Below are 25608 nucleotides of genomic sequence, written 5' to 3' on the forward strand. Positions count from 1 at the left end.
TTCGGTGTGCTTTTGAGTTTTGGAGTGTTTTGGTGTGTTTTGGAGTATTTTGGTGTGCTTGGGAGTGACGGTTTCGAAGCGAGTGTTTGGGAGCGTTTGGGAGTGACTGTTTAGAAGCGAGTGTTTTGTTGTGTTTTGGAGTGTTTTGGAGTGTTTGGGAGTTTTTGGCATGTTTTGGAGTGTTTAGGAGTGACGGTTTAGAAGCGAGTGTTTGGGGGTGTTTGGGAGTGACTGTTTAGAAGCGAGTGTTTTGGAGTGTTTTGGAGAGCTATGGAGTGTATGGGACTGTTTTGGAGGGTTTGGGAGTGTGTTGGAGTGTGTTGGAGTGAGTGTATAGCAGCGAGTGTTTTGGTGCGTTTTGGACTGTTTTACAGTTTTCAGGTGTGTTTTTGAGTGTTTTGGAGGGTTTCGGATTGAGTAATTAGGGGCAAGTGCTTGGGAGTGTTTTGTTCTGTTTTGGGGTGGTTAGGAGCGAGTGTTTTGGAGTGTTTTGGAGTGTCTGCTTAGAAGCTAGTGTTTTGGAGCGTTTAGGTACGCTTTTGAGGTTTGGAGCGTTTTGGAGTGTTTTGGTGTGCTTTGGAGTGTTTTGGAGCGTTTCGGTGTGCTTTTGAGTTTTGGAGTGTTTTGGAGTGCTTTGGAGTGTCTGTTTAGAAGCGAGTGTTTTGGAGTGAATGGGAGTGTTTGGGAGGGAGTGTTTAGAAGCGAATGTTTGGGTGTGTTTTGGGGTGTGTATTGGAGTGAATGTTTAGAAGCGAGTGTTTGGGCGTGTTTTGGCCTGTTTTGGAGTGTTTTGGGAGTGACGGTTTAGAAGCGAGTGTTTTGGAGTGTTTTGGAGAACTTTGGAGTGTATGGGACAATTTTGGAGTGTTTTGGAATGTTTTGGAGTGTTTTGGAGTGTGTGCTTAGAAGCGAGTGTGCTGGAGTGTTTTGGCCTGTTTTGGAGTGTTTGGGCGTGACTGTTTAGAAGCGAGTGTTTTGGATTGTTTTGGGAGCGACGGTTTAGAAGCGAGTGTTTGGGAGTGTTTTGGTGTGTTTTGGAGTGTTTGGGAGTGTTTGGGAGTGTTTTGGCCTGTTGTGGAGTGTTTGGGAGTGACGCTTTAGAAGCGAGTGTTTGGGGTGTTTGGGAGTGACTGTTTAGAAGCGAGTGTTTTGGAGTGTTTGGGAGTGAATGTTTAGAAGCGAGTGTTTGGGAGTGTTTTGGTGTATTTTGGTGTGTTTTGGCGTGTTTTGGAGTGCTTTGGAGTGTCTGTTTAGAAGCGAGTGTTTTGAAGTGTTTGGGAGTGAATGTTTAGAAGCGAGTGTTTGGGAGTGTTTTGGTGTGTTTTGGTGTGTTTTTGGAGTGTTTTGGAGTGCTTGGGAGTGTTTTGGAGTGTTTTGGCCTGTTTTGGAGTGTTTGGGAGTGACGGTTTAGAAGCAAGTGTTTGGTAGTGTTTGGGAGTGACTGTTTAGAAGCAAGTATTTTGGAGTGTTTTGGAGAGCTTTGGAGTGTATGGGGCAGTTTTGGAGTTTTATTTGTCTGTTTTGGAGTGTTTTGTAGTGAGTGGTTAGGAGCGAGTGTTTTGGAGTGCTTCGGAGTGACTGTTTAGAAGCGAGTGTTTTGGTGTGTTTTGGTGTGTTTTGAAGTGTTTTGGAGTGTTTGGGAGTGACGGTTTAGAAGCGAGTGTTTGGAGTGTTTGGGAGTGACTGTTTAGAAGCGAGTGTTTGGGAGTGTTTTGGTGTGTTTTGGAGTGTTTTGGACTGTTTGGGAGTGTTTTTGCCTGTTTTGGAGTGCTTGGGAGTGACGGATTAGAAGCGAGTGTTTGGGAGTGACTGATTAGAAGCGCGTGTTTTGGAGTGTTTTGGTGTGTTCTGGTGTGTTTTGCAGTGTTTTGGAGTGTTTGGGAGTGTTTGGGAGTGTTCTGGCCTGTTTTGGAGTGCTTGGGAGTGACTGTTTAGAAGCGAGTGTTTTGGCCTGTTTTGGAGTGTTTGGGAGTGACGGTTTGGAAGCGAGTGTTTGGGAGTGTTTCAGTGTGTTTGGGAGTGCTTGGGAGTGACTGTTTAGAAGCGAATGTTTTGGGGTGTTTTGGAGGGTTTTGTTCTGTTTTGGATTGGTTAGGAGCGAGTGTTTTGGAGTGTATGCTTAGAAGCTAGTGTTTTGCAATGTTTTGGAGTGATTTGGTGTGCTTTGGAGTGCTTTGGAGTGTTTTGGAGCGTTTTGGAGACTTTAGGTGCGCTTTTGAGTTTTGGAGCGTTTTAGACTGTTTTGGTGTGCTTTGTAGTGTTTTGGAGCACTTCGGTGTGCTTTTGAGTTTTGGAGTGTTTTGAGTGTTTTGGAGTTTATGCTTAGAAGCTAGTGTTTTGGAGTGTTTTGGAGTGCTTTGGAATGTCTGTTTAGAAGCGAGTGTTTTGGAGTGTTTTGGAGTGTTTGGGAGTGATGGTTTAGAAGCGAGTGTTTGGGAGTGTTTTGGTGTGTTTTGGAGTGTTTGGGAGTGTTTGGGAGTGTTTTGGTCTGTTTTGGAGTGTTTGGGAGTGACGCTTTAGAAGCGAGTGTTTGGGGGTGTTTGGGAGTGACTGTTTAGAAGCAAATGTTTTGGAGTGTTTTGGAGAGCTTTGGAGTGTATGGAACAGTTATGGAATTTTTTTGGTCTGTTTTGGAGTGCGCTGGAGTGTCTGTTTAGAAGCGAGTGTTTTGGTGTGCTTTGGAGTGTCTGTTTAGAAGCGAGTGTTTTGGAGCGCTTTGGAGTGTTTCGATGTGCTTTTGAGTTTTGGAGTGTTTTGGAGTGCTTTGGAGTGTCTGTTTAGAATCGAGTGTTTTGGAGTGTTTTGGAGTGTTTGGGAGTGCCTGTTTAGAAGCGAATGTTTTGGAGTGTTTTGGAGAGCTTTGGAGTGTATGGAACAGTTATGGAATTTTTTTTGTCTGTTTTGGAGTGTTTGGGAGTGAGTGGTTAGGAGCGAGTGTTTTGGAGTGACTGTTTAAAAGCCAGTGTTTTGGAGTGTTCTGGAAGGTTTCGGAGTGTATAGGACTGTTTTGGAGTGTTTGGGAGTGTGTTGGAGTGTGTTGGAGTGCGTGTAAAGCAGCGATTGTTTTGGTGCGTTTTGGACTATTTTACAGTTTTCAGGTGTGTTTTTGAGTGTTTTGGAGGGTTTCGGATTGAGTAATTAGGGGCAAGTGCTTGGGAGTGTTTTGTTCTGTTCTGGAGTGGTTAGGAGCGAGTGCTTTGGAGCGTTTAGGTATGCTTTTGATGTTGGAGTGTTTTGGAGTGACTGTTTAGAAGCGAGTGTTTTGGCTTGTTTTGGAGTGATTGGGAGTGACGGTTTAGAAGCGAGTATTTGGGGGTGTTTGGGAGTGACTGTTTTGAAGCGAGTGTTTTGGAGTGAATGGGAGTGTTTTGGAGTGTCTGTTTAGAAGCGAGTGTCTTGGAGTGTATGGGAGTGTTTGGGAGTGACTGTTTAGAAGCGAACGTTTGGGAGTGTTTTGTTGTGTTTTGGAGTGTTTTGGAGTGTTTGGGAGTGACGGTTTAGAAGCGAGTGTTTTGGAGTGTTTTGGAGAACTTTGGAGTGTATGGGACAATTTTGGAGTGTTTTGGAATGTTTTGGAGTGTTTTGGAGTGTGTGCTTAGAAGCGAGTGTGCTGGAGTGTTTTGGCCTGTTTTGGAGTGTTTGGGCGTGACTGTTTAGAAGCGAGTGTTTTGGATTGTTTTGGAGGGTTTCGGATTGAGTATTTAGGGGCGAGTGCTTGGGACTGTTTTGGAGTGTTTTGTTCTGTTTTGGATTGGTTAGGAGCGTGTGTTTTGGAGTGTTTTGGCGTGTTGGAGTCTTTTGGAGCGTTTCGGTGTGCTTTTGAGTTTTGGAGAGTTTTGGAGTGTCTGTTTAGAAGCGAGTGTTTTGGAGTGTATGGGAGTGTCTGCGAGTGACTGTTTAGAAGCGAATGTTTGGGAGTGTTTTGGTTTGTTTTGGAGTGTTTTGGAGTGTTTGGGAGTGTTTGGTAGTGTTTTGGCCTGTTTTGGAGTGTTTGGGGGTGACGGTTTAGAAGCGAGTGTTTGGGAGTGACTGTTTAGAAGCGAGTGTCTGGGAGTGTTTTGGTGTATTTTGGAGTGTTTTGGAGTGTTTTGGAGTGTTTGGGAGTGTTTGGGAGTGTTTTGGCCTGTTTTGGAGGGTTTGGGGGTGACGGTTTAGAAGCGAGTGTTTGGGAGTGACTGTTTAGAAGCGAGTGTTTGGGGGTGTTTGGGAGTGACTGTTTAGAAGCGAGTGTTTTGGAGTGTTTTGGAGAGCTATGGAGTGTATGGGACTGTTTTGGAGGGTTTGGGAGTGTGTTGGAGTGTGTTGGAGTGAGTGAAAAGCAGCGAGTGTTTTGATGTGTTCTGGACTGTTTTACAGTTTTCAGTTGTGTTTTGGAGTGTTTTGGAGTGTTTCGAAGTGTTTTGTCGTATTTATGACTGTTTTGGAGTGTTTCAGAGTGTTTTGGAGGGTTTCGGATTGAGTATTTAGGGGCGAGTGCTTGGGAGTGTTTTGTTCTGTTTTGGAGTGGTTAGGAGCGAGTGTTTTGGAGTGTTTGGCAGTGACTGTTTAGAAGCGAGTGTTTGGGAGTGTTTTAGTGTGTTTTGCAGCGTTTTGAAGTGTTTTGGTGTGCATTGGAGTGTCTGTTTAGAAGCGAGTGTTTTGAAGTGTTTGGGAGTGAATGTTTAGAAGCGAGTGTTTGGGAGTGTTTTGGTGTGTTTTGGTGTGTTTTTGGAGTGTTTTGGAGTGCTTGGGAGTGTTTTGGAGTGTTTTGGCCTGTTTTGGAGTGTTTGGGAGTGACGGTTTAGAAGCAAGTGTTTGGTAGTGTTTGGGAGTGACTGTTTAGAAGCAAGTATTTTGGAGTGTTTTGGAGAGCTTTGGAGTGTATGGGGCAGTTTTGGAGTTTTATTTGTCTGTTTTGGAGTGTTTTGTAGTGAGTGGTTAGGAGCGAGTGTTTTGGAGTGCTTCGGAGTGACTGTTTAGAAGCGAGTGTTTTGGTGTGTTTTGGTGTGTTTTGAAGTGTTTTGGAGTGTTTGGGAGTGACGGTTTAGAAGGGAGTGTTTGGAGTGTTTGGGAGTGACTCTTTAGAAGCGAGTGTTTGGGAGTGTTTTGGTGTGTTTTGGAGTGTTTGGGAGTGTTTCGGAGTGTTTTGGCCTGTTTTGGAGTGTTCGGGAGTGAAGGTTCAGAAGCGAGTGTTTGGGAGTGTTTGGGAGTGACTGTTTAGAAGCGAGTGTTTTGGAGTGTTTTGTTGTGTTTTGGAGCGTTTGGGCGAGTTTGGGACTGTTTTGGCCTGTTTTGGAGTGTTTGGGCGTGACGGTTTAGAAGCGAGTGTTTGGAGTGTTTGGGAGTGACTCTTTAGAAGCGAGTGTTTGGGAGTGTTTTGGTGTGTTTTGGAGTGTTTGGGAGTGTTTCGGAGTGTTTTGGCCTGTTTTGGAGTGTTCGGGAGTGAAGGTTCAGAAGCGAGTGTTTGGGAGTGTTTGGGAGTGACTGTTTAGAAGCGAGTGTTTTGGTGTGTTTTGAAGTGTTTTGGAGTGTTTGGGAGTGACGGTTTAGAAGCGAGTGTTTGGAGTGTTTGGGAGTGACTGTTTAGAAGCGAGTGTTTGGGAGTGTTTTGGTGTGTTTTGGTGTGTTTTGGAGTGTTTGGGAGTGTTTCGGAGTGTTTCGGAGTGTTTTGGCCTATTTTGGAGTGTTCGGGACTGATGGTTCAGAAGCGAGTGTTTGGGAGTGACTGTTTAGAAGCGAGTGTTTTGGAGTGTTTTGGTGTGTTTTGGAGTGTTTTGGAGCGTTTGGGCGAGTTTGGGACTGTTTTGGCCTGTTTTGGAGTGTTTGGGCGTGACGGTTTAGAAGCGAGTGTTTGGGGGTGTTTGGGAGTTACTGTTTAGAAGCGAGTGTTTTGGAGTGTTTTGGAGAGCTTTGGAGTGTATGGGACAGCTTTGGAGTTTTTTTTGTCTGTTTTGGAGTGTTTTGGAGTGAGTGGTTAGGAGCGAGTGATTTGGAGTGCTTTGTAGTGACTGTTTAGAAGCGAGTGATTTGGAGTGTTCTGGAAGGTTTCGGAGTGTATGGGACTGTTTTGGAGGGTTTGGGAGTGTGTTGGAGTGAGTGTATAGCAGCGAGTGTTTTGTTGTGTTTTGGACTGTTTTACAGTTTTCAGGTGTGTTTCAGAGTGTTTTGGAGGGTTTCGGATTGAGTATTTAGGGGCGAGTGCTTGGGAGTGTTTTGTTCTGTTTTGGAGTGGTTAGGAGCGAGTGTTATGGAGTGTTTTGGAGTGTTTGGCAGTGACTGTTTAGAAGCGAGTGTTTGGGAGTGTTTTAGTGTGTTTTGGTGTGTTTTGGAGTGTTTTGGAGTGTTTGGGAGTGACGGTTTAGAAGCGCGTGCTTTAGATTGTGTTGGAGCGTTTTGGAGTGTTTTGGTGTGCTTTGGAGTGTCTTGTTTAGAAGCGAGTGTTTTGGAGCGTTTTGCAGTGTTTCGGTGTGCTTTTGAGTTTTGGAGTGTTTTGGTGTGTTTTGGAGTATTTTGGTGTGCTTGGGAGTGACGGTTTCGAAGCGAGTGTTTGGGAGCGTTTGGGAGTGACTGTTTAGAAGCGAGTGTTTTGTTGTGTTTTGGAGTGTTTTTGGAGTGTTTGGGAGTTTTTGGCATGTTTTGGAGTGTTTAGGAGTGACGGTTTAGAAGCGAGTGTTTGGGGGTGTTTGGGAGTGACTGTTTAGAAGCGAGTGTTTTGGAGTGTTTTGGAGAGCTATGGAGTGTATGGGACTGTTTTGGAGGGTTTGGGAGTGTGTTGGAGTGTGTTGGAGTGAGTGTATAGCAGCGAGTGTTTTGGTGCGTTTTGGACTGTTTTACAGTTTTCAGGTGTGTTTTTGAGTGTTTTGGAGGGTTTCGGATTGAGTAATTAGGGGCAAGTGCTTGGGAGTGTTTTGTTCTGTTTTGGGGTGGTTAGGAGCGAGTGTTTTGGAGTGTTTTGGAGTGTCTGCTTAGAAGCTAGTGTTTTGGAGCGTTTAGGTACGCTTTTGAGGTTTGGAGCGTTTTGGAGTGTTTTGGTGTGCTTTGGAGTGTTTTGGAGCGTTTCGGTGTGCTTTTGAGTTTTGGAGTGTTTTGGAGTGCTTTGGAGTGTCTGTTTAGAAGCGAGTGTTTTGGAGTGAATGGGAGTGTTTGGGAGGGAGTGTTTAGAAGCGAATGTTTGGGTGTGTTTTGGGGTGTGTATTGGAGTGAATGTTTAGAAGCGAGTGTTTGGGCGTGTTTTGGCCTGTTTTGGAGTGTTTTGGGAGTGACGGTTTAGAAGCGAGTGTTTTGGAGTGTTTTGGAGAACTTTGGAGTGTATGGGACAATTTTGGAGTGTTTTGGAATGTTTTGGAGTGTTTTGGAGTGTGTGCTTAGAAGCGAGTGTGCTGGAGTGTTTTGGCCTGTTTTGGAGTGTTTGGGCGTGACTGTTAGAAGCGAGTGTTTTGGATTGTTTTGGGAGCGACGGTTTAGAAGCGAGTGTTTGGGAGTGTTTTGGTGTGTTTTGGAGTGTTTGGGAGTGTTTGGGAGTGTTTTGGCCTGTTGTGGAGTGTTTGGGAGTGACGCTTTAGAAGCGAGTGTTTGGGGGTGTTTGGGAGTGACTGTTTAGAAGCGAGTGTTTTGGAGTGTTTGGGAGTGAATGTTTAGAAGCGAGTGTTTGGGAGTGTTTTGGTGTATTTTGGTGTGTTTTGGCGTGTTTTGGAGTGCTTTGGAGTGTCTGTTTAGAAGCGAGTGTTTTGAAGTGTTTGGGAGTGAATGTTTAGAAGCGAGTGTTTGGGAGTGTTTTGGTGTGTTTTGGTGTGTTTTTGGAGTGTTTTGGAGTGCTTGGGAGTGTTTTGGAGTGTTTTGGCCTGTTTTGGAGTGTTTGGGAGTGACGGTTTAGAAGCAAGTGTTTGGTAGTGTTTGGGAGTGACTGTTTAGAAGCAAGTATTTTGGAGTGTTTTGGAGAGCTTTGGAGTGTATGGGGCAGTTTTGGAGTTTTATTTGTCTGTTTTGGAGTGTTTTGTAGTGAGTGGTTAGGAGCGAGTGTTTTGGAGTGCTTCGGAGTGACTGTTTAGAAGCGAGTGTTTTGGTGTGTTTTGGTGTGTTTTGAAGTGTTTTGGAGTGTTTGGGAGTGACGGTTTAGAAGCGAGTGTTTGGAGTGTTTGGGAGTGACTGTTTAGAAGCGAGTGTTTGGGAGTGTTTTGGTGTGTTTTGGAGTGTTTTGGACTGTTTGGGAGTGTTTTTGCCTGTTTTGGAGTGCTTGGGAGTGACGGATTAGAAGCGAGTGTTTGGGAGTGACTGATTAGAAGCGCGTGTTTTGGAGTGTTTTGGTGTGTTCTGGTGTGTTTTGCAGTGTTTTGGAGTGTTTGGGAGTGTTTGGGAGTGTTCTGGCCTGTTTTGGAGTGCTTGGGAGTGACTGTTTAGAAGCGAGTGTTTTGGCCTGTTTTGGAGTGTTTGGGAGTGACGGTTTGGAAGCGAGTGTTTGGGAGTGTTTCAGTGTGTTTGGGAGTGCTTGGGAGTGACTGTTTAGAAGCGAATGTTTTGGGGTGTTTTGGAGGGTTTTGTTCTGTTTTGGATTGGTTAGGAGCGAGTGTTTTGGAGTGTATGCTTAGAAGCTAGTGTTTTGCAATGTTTTGGAGTGATTTGGTGTGCTTTGGAGTGCTTTGGAGTGTTTTGGAGCGTTTTGGAGACTTTAGGTGCGCTTTTGAGTTTTGGAGCGTTTTAGACTGTTTTGGTGTGCTTTGTAGTGTTTTGGAGCACTTCGGTGTGCTTTTGAGTTTTGGAGTGTTTTGAGTGTTTTGGAGTTTATGCTTAGAAGCTAGTGTTTTGGAGTGTTTTGGAGTGCTTTGGAATGTCTGTTTAGAAGCGAGTGTTTTGGAGTGTTTTGGAGTGTTTGGGAGTGATGGTTTAGAAGCGAGTGTTTGGGAGTGTTTTGGTGTGTTTTGGAGTGTTTGGGAGTGTTTGGGAGTGTTTTGGTCTGTTTTGGAGTGTTTGGGAGTGACGCTTTAGAAGCGAGTGTTTGGGGGTGTTTGGGAGTGACTGTTTAGAAGCAAATGTTTTGGAGTGTTTTGGAGAGCTTTGGAGTGTATGGAACAGTTATGGAATTTTTTTGGTCTGTTTTGGAGTGCGCTGGAGTGTCTGTTTAGAAGCGAGTGTTTTGGTGTGCTTTGGAGTGTCTGTTTAGAAGCGAGTGTTTTGGAGCGCTTTGGAGTGTTTCGATGTGCTTTTGAGTTTTGGAGTGTTTTGGAGTGCTTTGGAGTGTCTGTTTAGAATCGAGTGTTTTGGAGTGTTTTGGAGTGTTTGGGAGTGCCTGTTTAGAAGCGAATGTTTTGGAGTGTTTTGGAGAGCTTTGGAGTGTATGGAACAGTTATGGAATTTTTTTTGTCTGTTTTGGAGTGTTTGGGAGTGAGTGGTTAGGAGCGAGTGTTTTGGAGTGACTGTTTAAAAGCCAGTGTTTTGGAGTGTTCTGGAAGGTTTCGGAGTGTATAGGACTGTTTTGGAGGGTTTGGGAGTGTGTTGGAGTGTGTTGGAGTGCGTGTAAAGCAGCGATTGTTTTGGTGCGTTTTGGACTATTTTACAGTTTTCAGGTGTGTTTTTGAGTGTTTTGGAGGGTTTCGGATTGAGTAATTAGGGGCAAGTGCTTGGGAGTGTTTTGTTCTGTTCTGGAGTGGTTAGGAGCGAGTGCTTTGGAGCGTTTAGGTATGCTTTTGATGTTTGGAGTGTTTTGGAGTGACTGTTTAGAAGCGAGTGTTTTGGCTTGTTTTGGAGTGATTGGGAGTGACGGTTTAGAAGCGAGTATTTGGGGGTGTTTGGGAGTGACTGTTTTGAAGCGAGTGTTTTGGAGTGAATGGGAGTGTTTTGGAGTGTCTGTTTAGAAGCGAGTGTCTTGGAGTGTATGGGAGTGTTTGGGAGTGACTGTTTAGAAGCGAACGTTTGGGAGTGTTTTGTTGTGTTTTGGAGTGTTTTGGAGTGTTTGGGAGTGACGGTTTAGAAGCGAGTGTTTTGGAGTGTTTTGGAGAACTTTGGAGTGTATGGGACAATTTTGGAGTGTTTTGGAATGTTTTGGAGTGTTTTGGAGTGTGTGCTTAGAAGCGAGTGTGCTGGAGTGTTTTGGCCTGTTTTGGAGTGTTTGGGCGTGACTGTTTAGAAGCGAGTGTTTTGGATTGTTTTGGAGGGTTTCGGATTGAGTATTTAGGGGCGAGTGCTTGGGACTGTTTTGGAGTGTTTTGTTCTGTTTTGGATTGGTTAGGAGCGTGTGTTTTGGAGTGTTTTGGCGTGTTGGAGTCTTTTGGAGCGTTTCGGTGTGCTTTTGAGTTTTGGAGAGTTTTGGAGTGTCTGTTTAGAAGCGAGTGTTTTGGAGTGTATGGGAGTGTCTGCGAGTGACTGTTTAGAAGCGAATGTTTGGGAGTGTTTTGGTTTGTTTTGGAGTGTTTTGGAGTGTTTGGGAGTGTTTGGTAGTGTTTTGGCCTGTTTTGGAGTGTTTGGGGGTGACGGTTTAGAAGCGAGTGTTTGGGAGTGACTGTTTAGAAGCGAGTGTCTGGGAGTGTTTTGGTGTATTTTGGAGTGTTTTGGAGTGTTTTGGAGTGTTTGGGAGTGTTTGGGAGTGTTTTGGCCTGTTTTGGAGGGTTTGGGGGTGACGGTTTAGAAGCGAGTGTTTGGGAGTGACTGTTTAGAAGCGAGTGTTTGGGGGTGTTTGGGAGTGACTGTTTAGAAGCGAGTGTTTTGGAGTGTTTTGGAGAGCTATGGAGTGTATGGGACTGTTTTGGAGGGTTTGGGAGTGTGTTGGAGTGTGTTGGAGTGAGTGAAAAGCAGCGAGTGTTTTGATGTGTTCTGGACTGTTTTACAGTTTTCAGTTGTGTTTTGGAGTGTTTTGGAGTGTTTCGAAGTGTTTTGTCGTATTTATGACTGTTTTGGAGTGTTTCAGAGTGTTTTGGAGGGTTTCGGATTGAGTATTTAGGGGCGAGTGCTTGGGAGTGTTTTGTTCTGTTTTGGAGTGGTTAGGAGCGAGTGTTTTGGAGTGTTTGGCAGTGACTGTTTAGAAGCGAGTGTTTGGGAGTGTTTTAGTGTGTTTTGCAGCGTTTTGAAGTGTTTTGGTGTGCATTGGAGTGTGTGTTTAGAAGCGAGTGTTTTGGAGCTTTTTGCAGTGTTTCGGTGTGCTTTTGAGTTTTGGAGTGTTTTGGTGTGTTTTGGAGTATTTTGGAGTGTTTGGGAGTGACGGTTTCGAAGCGAGTGTTTGGGAGCATTTGGGAGTGACTGTTTAGAAGCGAGTGTTTTGGTGTGTTTTGGTGTGTTTTGGAGTGTTTGGGAGTTTTTGGCCTGTTTTGGAGTGTTTAGGAGTGACGGTTTAGAAGCGAGTGTTTGGGGGTGTTTGGGAGTGACTGTTTAGAAGCGAGTGTTTTGGAGTGTTTTGGAGAGCTATGGAGTGTATGGGACTGTTTTGGAGGGTTTGGGAGTGTGTTGGAGTGTGTTGGAGTGAGTGTTTTGGAGTGTTTTGGAGTGTTTGCTTAGAAGCTAGTGTTTTGGAGCGTTTAGGTACGCTTTTGAGGTTTGGAGCGTTTTGGAGTGTTTTGGTGTGCTTTGGAGTGTTTTGGAGCGTTTCGCTGTGCTTTTGAGTTTTGGAGTGTTTTGGAGTGCTTTGGAGTGTCTGTTTAGAAGCGAGTGTTTTGGAGTGAATGGGAGTGTTTGGGAGGGAGTGTTTAGAAACGAATGTTTGGGAGTGTTTTGGAGTGTGTTTTGGAGTTACTGTTTAGAAGCGAGTGTTTGGGCGTGTTTTGGCCTGTTTTGGAGAGTTTGGGAGTGACGGTTTAGAAGCGAGTGTTTGGGGGTGACTGTTTAGAAGCGAGTGTTTGGGAGTGTTTTGTTGTATTTTGGTGTATTTTGGAGTGTTTTGGAGTGTTTGGGAGTGACGGTTTAGAAGGGAATATTTCGGGGTGTTTGGGAGTGACTGTTTAGAAGCGAGTGTTTTGGAGAACTTTGGAGAGTATGGGACAGTTTTGGAGTGTTTTGGAGTGTTTTGGAGCGTTTTGGTGTGCTTTTGAGCTTTGGAGCGTTTTGGAGTGTTTTGGAGTGTATGGGAGTGTTTGGGAGTGACTCTTTAGAAGCGAATGTTTGGGAGTGTTTTGATGTGTTTTGGAGTGTTTGGGAGTGACGCTTTAGAGGCAAGTGTTTGGGGGTGTTTGGGAGTGACTGTTTAGAAGCGAATGTTTGGGAGTGTTTTGATGTGTTTTGGAGTGTTTTGGAGTGCTTGGGAGTGTTTTTGCCTCTTTGGAGTGTTTGGGAGTGACGGTTTAGAAGCGAATGTTTGGGAGATTTTTTTTTGTGTTTTGGAGTGTTTGGGAGTGTTTTTGCCTCTTTTGGAGTGTTTGGGAGTGACGGTTTAGAAGCGAGTGTTTTGGAGTGTTTTGGAGAACTTTGGAGTGTATGGGACAATTTTGGAGTGTTTTGGAATGTTTTGGAGTGTTTTGGAGTGTGTGCTTAGAAGCGAGTGTGCTGGAGTGTTTTGGCCTGTTTTGGAGTGTTTGGGCGTGACTGTTTAGAAGCGAGTGTTTTGGATTGTTTTGGGAGCGACGGTTTAGAAGCGAGTGTTTGGGAGTGTTTTGGTGTGTTTTGGAGTGTTTGGGAGTGTTTGGGAGTGTTTTGGCCTGTTGTGGAGTGTTTGGGAGTGACGCTTTAGAAGCGAGTGTTTGGGGGTGTTTGGGAGTGACTGTTTAGAAGCGAATGTTTTGGAGTGTTTTGGAGAGCTTTGGAGTGTATGGAACAGTTATGGAATTTTTTTGGTCTGTTTTGGAGTGTTTTGGAGTGAGTGGTTAGGAGTGTTTTGGAGTGCGCTGGAGTGTCTGTTTAGAAGCGAGTGTTTTGGAGTGTTTTGGTGTGCTTTGGAGTGTCTGTTTTGAAGCGAGTGTTTTGGAGCGCTTTGGAGTGTTTCGGTGTGCTTTTGAGTTTTGGAGTGTTTTGGAGTGCTTTGGAGTGTCTGTTTAGAAGCGAGTGTTTTGGAGTGTTTGGGAGTGAATGTTTAGAAGCGAGTGTTTGGGAGTGTTTTGGTGTATTTTGGTGTGTTTTGGCGTGTTTTGGAGTGCTTTGGAGTGTCTGTTTAGAAGCGAGTGTTTTGAAGTGTTTGGGAGTGAATGTTTAGAAGCGAGTGTTTGGAGTGTTTGGGAGTGACTCTTTAGAAGCGAGTGTTTGGGAGTGTTTTGGTGTGTTTTGGAGTGTTTGGGAGTGTTTCGGAGTGTTTTGGCCTGTTTTGGAGTGTTCGGGAGTGAAGGTTCAGAAGCGAGTGTTTGGGAGTGTTTGGGAGTGACTGTTTAGAAGCGAGTGTTTTGGAGTGTTTTGTTGTGTTTTGGAGCGTTTGGGCGAGTTTGGGACTGTTTTGGCCTGTTTTGGAGTGTTTGGGCGTGACGGTTTAGAAGCGAGTGTTTGGAGTGTTTGGGAGTGACTCTTTAGAAGCGAGTGTTTGGGAGTGTTTTGGTGTGTTTTGGAGTGTTTGGGAGTGTTTCGGAGTGTTTTGGCCTGTTTTGGAGTGTTCGGGAGTGAAGGTTCAGAAGCGAGTGTTTGGGAGTGTTTGGGAGTGACTGTTTAGAAGCGAGTGTTTTGGTGTGTTTTGAAGTGTTTTGGAGTGTTTGGGAGTGACGGTTTAGAAGCGAGTGTTTGGAGTGCTTGGGAGTGACTGTTTAGAAGCGAGTGTTTGGGAGTGTTTTGGTGTGTTTTGGTGTGTTTTGGAGTGTTTGGGAGTGTTTCGGAGTGTTTCGGAGTGTTTTGGCCTATTTTGGAGTGTTCGGGACTGATGGTTCAGAAGCGAGTGTTTGGGAGTGACTGTTTAGAAGCGAGTGTTTTGGAGTGTTTTGGTGTGTTTTGGAGTGTTTTGGAGCGTTTGGGCGAGTTTGGGACTGTTTTGGCCTGTTTTGGAGTGTTTGGGCGTGACGGTTTAGAAGCGAGTGTTTGGGGTGTTTGGGAGTTACTGTTTAGAAGCGAGTGTTTTGGAGTGTTTTGGAGAGCTTTGGAGTGTATGGGACAGCTTTGGAGTTTTTTTTGTCTGTTTTGGAGTGTTTTGGAGTGAGTGGTTAGGAGCGAGTGATTTGGAGTGCTTTGTAGTGACTGTTTAGAAGCGAGTGATTTGGAGTGTTCTGGAAGGTTTCGGAGTGTATGGGACTGTTTTGGAGGGTTTGGGAGTGTGTTGGAGTGAGTGTATAGCAGCGAGTGTTTTGTTGTGTTTTGGACTGTTTTACAGTTTTCAGGTGTGTTTCAGAGTGTTTTGGAGGGTTTCGGATTGAGTATTTAGGGGCGAGTGCTTGGGAGTGTTTTGTTCTGTTTTGGAGTGGTTAGGAGCGAGTGTTATGGAGTGTTTTGGAGTGTTTGGCAGTGACTGTTTAGAAGCGAGTGTTTGGGAGTGTTTTAGTGTGTTTTGGTGTGTTTTGGAGTGTTTTGGAGTGTTTGGGAGTGACGGTTTAGAAGCGCGTGCTTTAGATTGTGTTGGAGCGTTTTGGAGTGTTTTGGTGTGCTTTGGAGTGTCTTGTTTAGAAGCGAGTGTTTTGGAGCGTTTTGCAGTGTTTCGGTGTGCTTTTGAGTTTTGGAGTGTTTTGGTGTGTTTTGGAGTATTTTGGTGTGCTTGGGAGTGACGGTTTCGAAGCGAGTGTTTGGGAGCGTTTGGGAGTGACTGTTTAGAAGCGAGTGTTTTGTTGTGTTTTGGAGTGTTTTGGAGTGTTTGGGAGTTTTTGGCATGTTTTGGAGTGTTTAGGAGTGACGGTTTAGAAGCGAGTGTTTGGGGGTGTTTGGGAGTGACTGTTTAGAAGCGAGTGTTTTGGAGTGTTTTGGAGAGCTATGGAGTGTATGGGACTGTTTTGGAGGGTTTGGGAGTGTGTTGGAGTGTGTTGGAGTGAGTGCTTAGAAGCGAGTGTGCTGGAGTGTTTTGGCCTGTTTTGGAGTGTTTGGGCGTGACTGTTTAGAAGCGAGTGTTTTGGATTGTTTTGGGAGCGACGGTTTAGAAGCGAGTGTTTGGGAGTGTTTTGGTGTGTTTTGGAGTGTTTGGGAGTGTTTGGGAGTGTTTTGGCCTGTTGTGGAGTGTTTGGGAGTGACGCTTTAGAAGCGAGTGTTTGGGGGTGTTTGGGAGTGACTGTTTAGAAGCGAATGTTTTGGAGTGTTTTGGAGAGCTTTGGAGTGTATGGAACAGTTATGGAATTTTTTTGGTCTGTTTTGGAGTGTTTTGGAGTGAGTGGTTAGGAGTGTTTTGGAGTGCGCTGGAGTGTCTGTTTAGAAGCGAGTGTTTTGGAGTGTTTTGGTGTGCTTTGGAGTGTCTGTTTTGAAGCGAGTGTTTTGGAGCGCTTTGGAGTGTTTCGGTGTGCTTTTGAGTTTTGGAGTGTTTTGGAGTGCTTTGGAGTGTCTGTTTAGAAGCGAGTGTTTTGGAGTGTTTGGGAGTGAATGTTTAGAAGCGAGTGTTTGGGAGTGTTTTGGTGTATTTTGGTGTGTTTTGGCGTGTTTTGGAGTGCTTTGGAGTGTCTGTTTAGAAGCGAGTGTTTTGAAGTGTTTGGGAGTGAATGTTTAGAAGCGAGTGTTTGGAGTGTTTGGGAGTGACTCTTTAGAAGCGAGTGTTTGGGAGTGTTTTGGTGTGTTTTGGAGTGTTTGGGAGTGTTTCGGAGTGTTTTGGCCTGTTTTGGAGTGTTCGGGAGTGAAGGTTCAGAAGCGAGTGTTTGGGAGTGTTTGGGAGTGACTGTTTAGAAGCGAGTGTTTTGGAGTGTTTTGTTGTGTTTTGGAGCGTTTGGGCGAGTTTGGGACTGTTTTGGCCTGTTTTGGAGTGTTTGGGCGTGACGGTTTAGAAGCGAGTGTTTGGAGTGTTTGGGAGTGACTCTTTAGAAGCGAGTGTTTGGGAGTGTTTTGGTGTGTTTTGGAGTGTTTGGGAGTGTTTCGGAGTGTTTTGGCCTGTTTTGGAGTGTTCGGGAGTGAAGGTTCAGAAGCGAGTGTTTGGGAGTGTTTGGGAGTGACTGTTTAGAAGCGAGTGTTTTGGTGTGTTTTGAAGTGTTTTGGAGTGTTTGGGAGTGACGGTTTAGAAGCGAGTGTTTGGAGTGTTTGGGAGTGACTGTTTAGAAGCGAGTGTTTGGGAGTGTTTTGGTGTGTTTTGGTGTGTTTTGGAGTGTTTGGGAGTGTTTCGGAGTGTTTCGGAGTGTTTTGGCCTATTTTGGAGTGTTCGGGACTGATGGTTCAGAAGCGAGTGTTTGGGAGTGACTGTTTAGAAGCGAGTGTTTTGGAGTGTTTTGGTGTGTTTTGGAGTGTTTTGGAGCGTTTGGGCGAGTTTGGGACTGTTTTGGCCTGTTTTGGAGTGTTTGGGCGTGACGGTTTAGAAGCGAGTGTTTGGGGGTGTTTGGGAGTTACTGTTTAGAAGCGAGTGTTTTGGAGTGTTTTGGAGAGCTTTGGAGTGTATGGGACAGCTTTGGAGTTTTTTTTGTCTGTTTTGGAGTGTTTTGGAGTGAGTGGTTAGGAGCGAGTGATTTGGAGTGCTTTGTAGTGACTGTTTAGAAGCGAGTGATTTGGAGTGTTCTGGAAGGTTTCGGAGTGTATGGGACTGTTTTGGAGGGTTTGGGAGTGTGTTGGAGTGAGTGTATAGCAGCGAGTGTTTTGTTGTGTTTTGGACTGTTTTACAGTTTTCAGGTGTGTTTCAGAGTGTTTTGGAGGGTTTCGGATTGAGTATTTAGGGGCGAGTGCTTGGGAGTGTTTTGTTCTGTTTTGGAGTGGTTAGGAGCGAGTGTTATGGAGTGTTTTGGAGTGTTTGGCAGTGACTGTTTAGAAGCGAGTGTTTGGGAGTGTTTTAGTGTGTTTTGGTGTGTTTTGGAGTGTTTTGGAGTGTTTGGGAGTGACGGTTTAGAAGCGCGTGCTTTAGATTGTGTTGGAGCGTTTTGGAGTGTTTTGGTGTGCTTTGGAGTGTCTTGTTTAGAAGCGAGTGTTTTGGAGCGTTTTGCAGTGTTTCGGTGTGCTTTTGAGTTTTGGAGTGTTTTGGTGTGTTTTGGAGTATTTTGGTGTGCTTGGGAGTGACGGTTTCGAAGCGAGTGTTTGGGAGCGTTTGGGAGTGACTGTTTAGAAGCGAGTGTTTTGTTGTGTTTTGGAGTGTTTTGGAGTGTTTGGGAGTTTTTGGCATGTTTTGGAGTGTTTAGGAGTGACGGTTTAGAAGCGAGTGTTTGGGGGTGTTTGGGAGTGACTGTTTAGAAGCGAGTGTTTTGGAGTGTTTTGGAGAGCTATGGAGTGTATGGGACTGTTTTGGAGGGTTTGGGAGTGTGTTGGAGTGTGTTGGAGTGAGTGTATAGCAGCGAGTGTTTTGGTGCGTTTTGGACTGTTTTACAGTTTTCAGGTGTGTTTTTGAGTGTTTTGGAGGGTTTCGGATTGAGTAATTAGGGGCAAGTGCTTGGGAGTGTTTTGTTCTGTTTTGGGGTGGTTAGGAGCGAGTGTTTTGGAGTGTTTTGGAGTGTCTGCTTAGAAGCTAGTGTTTTGGAGCGTTTAGGTACGCTTTTGAGGTTTCTCTCTCTTTGGAGTGTTTTGGTGTGCTTTGGAGTGTTTTGGAGCGTTTCGGTGTGCTTTTGAGTTTTGGAGTGTTTTGGAGTGCTTTGGAGTGTCTGTTTAGAAGCGAGTGTTTTGGAGTGAATGGGAGTGTTTGGGAGGGAGTGTTTAGAAGCGAATGTTTGGGAGTGTTTTGGTGTGTTTTGGAGTGTTTGGGAGTGTTTTTGCCTCTTTGGAGTGTTTGGGAGTCACGGTTTAGAAGCGAATGTTTGGGAGACTTTTTCTTGTGTTTTGGAGTGTTTTGGAGTGTTTGGGAGTGTTTTGCCTCTTTTGGAGAGTTTGGGAGTGACGGTTTAGAAGCGAATGTTTTGGAGTGTTTGGGAGTGACGGATTAGAAGCGAGTGTTTGGGAGTGACTGTTTAGAAGCGAGTGTTTGGGAGTGTTTTGGTGTGTTTTGGAGTGTTTTGGACTGTTTGGGAGTGTTTTTGCCTGTTTTGGAGTGCTTGGGAGTGACGGATTAGAAGCGAGTGTTTGGGAGTGACTGATTAGAAGCGCGTGTTTTGGAGTGTTTTGGTGTGTTCTGGTGTGTTTTGCAGTGTTTTGGAGTGTTTGGGAGTGTTTGGGAGTGTTCTGGCCTGTTTTGGAGTGCTTGGGAGTGACTGTTTAGAAGCGAGTGTTTTGGCCTGTTTTGGAGTGTTTGGGAGTGACGGTTTGGAAGCGAGTGTTTGGGAGTGTTTTGGTGTATTTTGGAGTGTTTTGGAGTGTTTTGGAGTGTTTGGGAGTGTTTGGGAGTGTTTTGGCCTGTTTTGGAGGGTTTGGGGGTGACGGTTTAGAAGCGAGTGTTTGGGAGTGACTGTTTAGAAGCGAGTGTTTGGGGGTGTTTGGGAGTGACTGTTTAGAAGCGAGTGTTTTGGAGAGCTATGGAGTGTATGGGACTGTTTTGGAGGGTTTGGGAGTGTGTTGGAGTGTGTTGGAGTGAGTGAAAAGCAGCGAGTGTTTTGATGTGTTCTGGACTGTTTTACAGTTTTCAGGTGTGTTTTGGAGTGTTTTGGAGTGTTTCGAAGTGTTTTGTCGTATTTATGACTGTTTTGGAGTGTTTCAGAGTGTTTTGGAGGGTTTCGGATTGAGTATTTAGGGGCGAGTGCTTGGGAGTGTTTTGTTCTGTTTTGGAGTGGTTAGGAGCGAGTGTTTTGGAGTGTTTGGCAGTGACTGTTTAGAAGCGAGTGTTTGGGAGTGTTTTAGTGTGTTTTGGAGCTTTTTGCAGTGTTTCGGTGTGCTTTTGAGTTTTGGAGTGTTTTGGTGTGTTTTGGAGTATTTTGGAGTGTTTGGGAGTGACGGTTTCGAAGCGAGTGTTTGGGAGCATTTGGGAGTGACTGTTTAGAAGCGAGTGTTTTGGTGTGTTTTGGTGTGTTTTGGAGTGTTTGGGAGTTTTTGGCCTGTTTTGGAGTGTTTAGGAGTGACGGTTTAGAAGCGAGTGTTTGGGGGTGTTTGGGAGTGACTGTTTAGAAGCGAGTGTTTTGGAGTGTTTTGGAGAGCTATGGAGTGTATGGGACTGTTTTGGAGGGTTTGGGAGTGTGTTGGAGTGTGTTGGAGTGAGTGTTTTGGAGTGTTTTGGAGTGTTTGCTTAGAAGCTAGTGTTTTGGAGCGTTTAGGTACGCTTTTGAGGTTTGGAGCGTTTTGGAGTGTTTTGGTGTGCTTTGGAGTGTTTTGGAGCGTTTCGCTGTGCTTTTGAGTTTTGGAGTGTTTTGGAGTGCTTTGGAGTGTCTGTTTAGAAGCGAGTGTTTTGGAGTGAATGGGAGTGTTTGGGAGGGAGTGTTTAGAAACGAATGTTTGGGAGTGTTTTGGAGTGTGTTTTGGAGTTACTGTTTAGAAGCGAGTGTTTGGGCGTGTTTTGGCCTGTTTTGGAGAGTTTGGGAGTGACGGTTTAGAAGCGAGTGTTTGGGGGTGACTGTTTAGAAGCGAGTGTTTGGGAGTGTTTTGTTGTATTTTGGTGTATTTTGGAGTGTTTTGGAGTGTTTGGGAGTGACGGTTTAGAAGGGAATATTTCGGGGTGTTTGGGAGTGACTGTTTAGAAGCGAGTGTTTTGGAGAACTTTGGAGAGTATGGGACAGTTTTGGAGTGTTTTGGAGTGTTTTGGAGCGTTTTGGTGTGCTTTTGAGCTTTGGAGCGTTTTGGAGTGTTTTGGAGTGTATGGGAGTGTTTGGGAGTGACTCTTTAGAAGCGAATGTTTGGGAGTGTTTTGATGTGTTTTGGAGTGTTTGGGAGTGACGCTTTAGAGGCAAGTGTTTGGGGGTGTTTGGGAGTGACTGTTTAGAAGCGAATGTTTGGGAGTGTTTTGATGTGTTTTGGAGTGTTTTGGAGTGCTTGGGAGTGTTTTTGCCTCTTTGGAGTGTTTGGGAGTGACGGTTTAGAAGCGAATGTTTGGGAGATTTTTTTTTGTGTTTTGGAGTGTTTGGGAGTGTTTTTGCCTCTTTTGGAGTGTTTGGGAGTGACGGTTTAGAAGCGAGTGTTTTGGAGTGTTTTGGAGAACTTTGGAGTGTATGGGACAATTTTGGAGTGTTTTGGAATGTTTTGGAGTGTTTTGGAGTGTGTGCTTAGAAGCGAGTGTGCTGGAGTGTTTTGGCCTGTTTTGGAGTGTTTGGGCGTGACTGTTTAGAAGCGAGTGTTTTGGATTGTTTTGGGAGCGACGGTTTAGAAGCGAGTGTTTGGGAGTGTTTTGGTGTGTTTTGGAGTGTTTGGGAGTGTTTGGGAGTGTTTTGGCCTGTTGTGGAGTGTTTGGGAGTGACGCTTTAGAAGCGAGTGTTTGGGGGTGTTTGGGAGTGACTGTTTAGAAGCGAATGTTTTGGAGTGTTTTGGAGAGCTTTGGAGTGTATGGAACAGTTATGGAATTTTTTTGGTCTGTTTTGGAGTGTTTTGGAGTGAGTGGTTAGGAGTGTTTTGGAGTGCGCTGGAGTGTCTGTTTAGAAGCGAGTGTTTTGGAGTGTTTTGGTGTGCTTTGGAGTGTCTGTTTTGAAGCGAGTGTTTTGGAGCGCTTTGGAGTGTTTCGGTGTGCTTTTGAGTTTTGGAGTGTTTTGGAGTGCTTTGGAGTGTCTGTTTAGAAGCGAGTGTTTTGGAGTGTTTGGGAGTGAATGTTTAGAAGCGAGTGTTTGGGAGTGTTTTGGTGTATTTTGGTGTGTTTTGGCGTGTTTTGGAGTGCTTTGGAGTGTCTGTTTAGAAGCGAGTGTTTTGAAGTGTTTGGGAGTGAATGTTTAGAAGCGAGTGTTTGGGAGTGTTTTGGTGTGTTTTGGTGTGTTTTTGGAGTGTTTTGGAGTGCTTGGGAGTGTTTTGGAGTGTTTTGGCCTGTTTTGGAGTGTTTGGGAGTGACGGTTTAGAAGCAAGTGTTTGGTAGTGTTTGGGAGTGACTGTTTAGAAGCAAGTATTTTGGAGTGTTTTGGAGAGCTTTGGAGTGTATGGGGCAGTTTTGGAGTTTTATTTGTCTGTTTTGGAGTGTTTTGTAGTGAGTGGTTAGGAGCGAGTGTTTTGGAGTGCTTCGGAGTGACTGTTTAGAAGCGAGTGTTTTGGTGTGTTTTGGTGTGTTTTGAAGTGTTTTGGAGTGTTTGGGAGTGACGGTTTAGAAGCGAGTGTTTGGAGTGTTTGGGAGTGACTGTTTAGAAGCGAGTGTTTGGGAGTGTTTTGGTGTGTTTTGGAGTGTTTTGGACTGTTTGGGAGTGTTTTTGCCTGTTTTGGAGTGCTTGGGAGTGACGGATTAGAAGCGAGTGTTTGGGAGTGACTGATTAGAAGCGCGTGTTTTGGAGTGTTTTGGTGTGTTCTGGTGTGTTTTGCAGTGTTTTGGAGTGTTTGGGAGTGTTTGGGAGTGTTCTGGCCTGTTTTGGAGTGCTTGGGAGTGACTGTTTAGAAGCGAGTGTTTTGGCCTGTTTTGGAGTGTTTGGGAGTGACGGTTTGGAAGCGAGTGTTTGGGAGTGTTTCAGTGTGTTTGGGAGTGCTTGGGAGTGACTGTTTAGAAGCGAATGTTTTGGGGTGTTTTGGAGGGTTTTGTTCTGTTTTGGATTGGTTAGGAGCGAGTGTTTTGGAGTGTATGCTTAGAAGCTAGTGTTTTGCAATGTTTTGGAGTGATTTGGTGTGCTTTGGAGTGCTTTGGAGTGTTTTGGAGCGTTTTGGAGACTTTAGGTGCGCTTTTGAGTTTTGGAGCGTTTTAGACTGTTTTGGTGTGCTTTGTAGTGTTTTGGAGCACTTCGGTGTGCGTTTGAGTTTTGGAGTGTTTTGAGTGTTTTGGAGTTTATGCTTAGAAGCTAGTGTTTTGGAGTGTTTTGGAGTGCTTTGGAGTGTCTGTTTAGAAGCGAGTGTTTTGGAGTGTTTTGGAGTGTTTGGGAGTGATGGTTTAGAAGCGAGTGTTTGGGAGTGTTTTGGTGTGTTTTGGAGTGTTTGGGAGTGTTTGGGAGTGTTTTGGCCTGTTTTGGAGTGTTTGGGAGTGACGCTTTAGAAGCGAGTGTTTGGGGGTGTTTGGGAGTGACTGTTTAGAAGCAAATGTTTTGGAGTGTTTTGGAGAGCTTTGGAGTGTATGGAACAGTTATGGAATTTTTTTGGCCTGTTTTGGAGTGCTTGGGAGTGACTGTTTAGAAGCGAGTGTTTTGGCCTGTTTTGGAGTGTTTGGGAGTGACGGTTTGGAAGCGAGTGTTTGGGAGTGTTTCAGTGTGTTTGGGAGTGCTTGGGAGTGACTGTTTAGAAGCGAATGTTTTGGGGTGTTTTGGAGGGTTTTGTTCTGTTTTGGATTGGTTAGGAGCGAGTGTTTTGGAGTGTATGCTTAGAAGCTAGTGTTTTGCAATGTTTTGGAGTGATTTGGTGTGCTTTGGAGTGCTTTGGAGTGTTTTGGAGCGTTTTGGAGACTTTAGGTGCGCTTTTGAGTTTTGGAGCGTTTTAGACTGTTTTGGTGTGCTTTGTAGTGTTTTGGAGCACTTCGGTGTGCTTTTGAGTTTTGGAGTGTTTTGAGTGTTTTGGAGTTTATGCTTAGAAGCTAGTGTTTTGGAGTGTTTTGGAGTGCTTTGGAATGTCTGTTTAGAAGCGAGTGTTTTGGAGTGTTTTGGAGTGTTTGGGAGTGATGGTTTAGAAGCGAGTGTTTGGGAGTGTTTTGGTGTGTTTTGGAGTGTTTGGGAGTGTTTGGGAGTGTTTTGGTCTGTTTTGGAGTGTTTGGGAGTGACGCTTTAGAAGCGAGTGTTTGGGGGTGTTTGGGAGTGACTGTTTAGAAGCAAATGTTTTGGAGTGTTTTGGAGAGCTTTGGAGTGTATGGAACAGTTATGGAATTTTTTTGGTCTGTTTTGGAGTGCGCTGGAGTGTCTGTTTAGAAGCGAGTGTTTTGGTGTGCTTTGGAGTGTCTGTTTAGAAGCGAGTGTTTTGGAGCGCTTTGGAGTGTTTCGATGTGCTTTTCAGTTTTGGAGTGTTTTGGAGTGCTTTGGAGTGTCTGTTTAGAATCGAGTGTTTTGGAGTGTTTTGGAGTGTTTGGGAGTGCCTGTTTAGAAGCGAATGTTTGGGAGTGTTTTGGTGTGTTTTGGAGTGTTTGGGAGTGTTTTTGCCTCTTTGGAGTGTTTGGGAGTCACGGTTTAGAAGCGAATGTTTGGGAGACTTTTTCTTGTGTTTTGGAGTGTTTTGGAGTGTTTGGGAGTGTTTTGCCTCTTTTGGAGAGTTTGGGAGTGACGGTTTAGAAGCGAATGTTTTGGAGTGTTTGGGAGTGACGGATTAGAAGCGAGTGTTTGGGAGTGACTGTTTAGAAGCGAGTGTTTGGGAGTGTTTTGGTGTGTTTTGGAGTGTTTTGGACTGTTTGGGAGTGTTTTTGCCTGTTTTGGAGTGCTTGGGAGTGACGGATTAGAAGCGAGTGTTTGGGAGTGACTGATTAGAAGCGCGTGTTTTGGAGTGTTTTGGTGTGTTCTGGTGTGTTTTGCAGTGTTTTGGAGTGTTTGGGAGTGTTTGGGAGTGTTCTGGCCTGTTTTGGAGTGCTTGGGAGTGACTGTTTAGAAGCGAGTGTTTTGGCCTGTTTTGGAGTGTTTGGGAGTGACGGTTTGGAAGCGAGTGTTTGGGAGTGTTTCAGTGTGTTTGGGAGTGCTTGGGAGTGACTGTTTAGAAGCGAATGTTTTGGGGTGTTTTGGAGGGTTTTGTTCTGTTTTGGATTGGTTAGGAGCGAGTGTTTTGGAGTGTATGCTTAGAAGCTAGTGTTTTGCAATGTTTTGGAGTGATTTGGTGTGCTTTGGAGTGCTTTGGAGTGTTTTGGAGCGTTTTGGAGACTTTAGGTGCGCTTTTGAGTTTTGGAGCGTTTTAGACTGTTTTGGTGTGCTTTGTAGTGTTTTGGAGCACTTCGGTGTGCTTTTGAGTTTTGGAGTGTTTTGAGTGTTTTGGAGTTTATGCTTAGAAGCTAGTGTTTTGGAGTGTTTTGGAGTGCTTTGGAATGTCTGTTTAGAAGCGAGTGTTTTGGAGTGTTTTGGAGTGTTTGGGAGTGATGGTTTAGAAGCGAGTGTTTGGGAGTGTTTTGGTGTGTTTTGGAGTGTTTGGGAGTGTTTGGGAGTGTTTTGGTCTGTTTTGGAGTGTTTGGGAGTGACGCTTTAGAAGCGAGTGTTTGGGGGTGTTTGGGAGTGACTGTTTAGAAGCAAATGTTTTGGAGTGTTTTGGAGAGCTTTGGAGTGTATGGAACAGTTATGGAATTTTTTTGGTCTGTTTTGGAGTGCGCTGGAGTGTCTGTTTAGAAGCGAGTGTTTTGGTGTGCTTTGGAGTGTCTGTTTAGAAGCGAGTGTTTTGGAGCGCTTTGGAGTGTTTCGATGTGCTTTTGAGTTTTGGAGTGTTTTGGAGTGCTTTGGAGTGTCTGTTTAGAATCGAGTGTTTTGGAGTGTTTTGGAGTGTTTGGGAGTGCCTGTTTAGAAGCGAATGTTTTGGAGTGTTTTGGAGAGCTTTGGAGTGTATGGAACAGTTATGGAATTTTTTTTGTCTGTTTTGGAGTGTTTGGGAGTGAGTGGTTAGGAGCGAGTGTTTTGGAGTGACTGTTTAAAAGCCAGTGTTTTGGAGTGTTCTGGAAGGTTTCGGAGTGTATAGGACTGTTTTGGAGGGTTTGGGAGTGTGTTGGAGTGTGTTGGAGTGCGTGTAAAGCAGCGATTGTTTTGGTGCGTTTTGGACTATTTTACAGTTTTCAGGTGTGTTTTTGAGTGTTTTGGAGGGTTTCGGATTGAGTAATTAGGGGCAAGTGCTTGGGAGTGTTTTGTTCTGTTCTGGAGTGGTTAGGAGCGAGTGCTTTGGAGCGTTTAGGTATGCTTTTGATGTTTGGAGTGTTTTGGAGTGACTGTTTAGAAGCGAGTGTTTTGGCTTGTTTTGGAGTGATTGGGAGTGACGGTTTAGAAGCGAGTATTTGGGGGTGTTTGGGAGTGACTGTTTTGAAGCGAGTGTTTTGGAGTGAATGGGAGTGTTTTGGAGTGTCTGTTTAGAAGCGAGTGTCTTGGAGTGTATGGGAGTGTTTGGGAGTGACTGTTTAGAAGCGAACGTTTGGGAGTGTTTTGTTGTGTTTTGGAGTGTTTTGGAGTGTTTGGGAGTGACGGTTTAGAAGCGAGTGTTTTGGAGTGTTTTGGAGAACTTTGGAGTGTATGGGACAATTTTGGAGTGTTTTGGAATGTTTTGGAGTGTTTTGGAGTGTGTGCTTAGAAGCGAGTGTGCTGGAGTGTTTTGGCCTGTTTTGGAGTGTTTGGGCGTGACTGTTTAGAAGCGAGTGTTTTGGATTGTTTTGGAGGGTTTCGGATTGAGTATTTAGGGGCGAGTGCTTGGGACTGTTTTGGAGTGTTTTGTTCTGTTTTGGATTGGTTAGGAGCGTGTGTTTTGGAGTGTTTTGGCGTGTTGGAGTCTTTTGGAGCGTTTCGGTGTGCTTTTGAGTTTTGGAGAGTTTTGGAGTGTCTGTTTAGAAGCGAGTGTTTTGGAGTGTATGGGAGTGTCTGCGAGTGACTGTTTAGAAGCGAATGTTTGGGAGTGTTTTGGTTTGTTTTGGAGTGTTTTGGAGTGTTTGGGAGTGTTTGGTAGTGTTTTGGCCTGTTTTGGAGTGTTTGGGGGTGACGGTTTAGAAGCGAGTGTTTGGGAGTGACTGTTTAGAAGCGAGTGTCTGGGAGTGTTTTGGTGTATTTTGGAGTGTTTTGGAGTGTTTTGGAGTGTTTGGGAGTGTTT

Source organism: Somniosus microcephalus, chromosome 8 (assembly GCF_052327205.1).
Source record: "Somniosus microcephalus isolate GS21.2 chromosome 8, FLI_Smic_1.0, whole genome shotgun sequence".
In the NCBI taxonomy this organism is placed as follows: domain Eukaryota; kingdom Metazoa; phylum Chordata; class Chondrichthyes; order Squaliformes; family Somniosidae; genus Somniosus; species Somniosus microcephalus.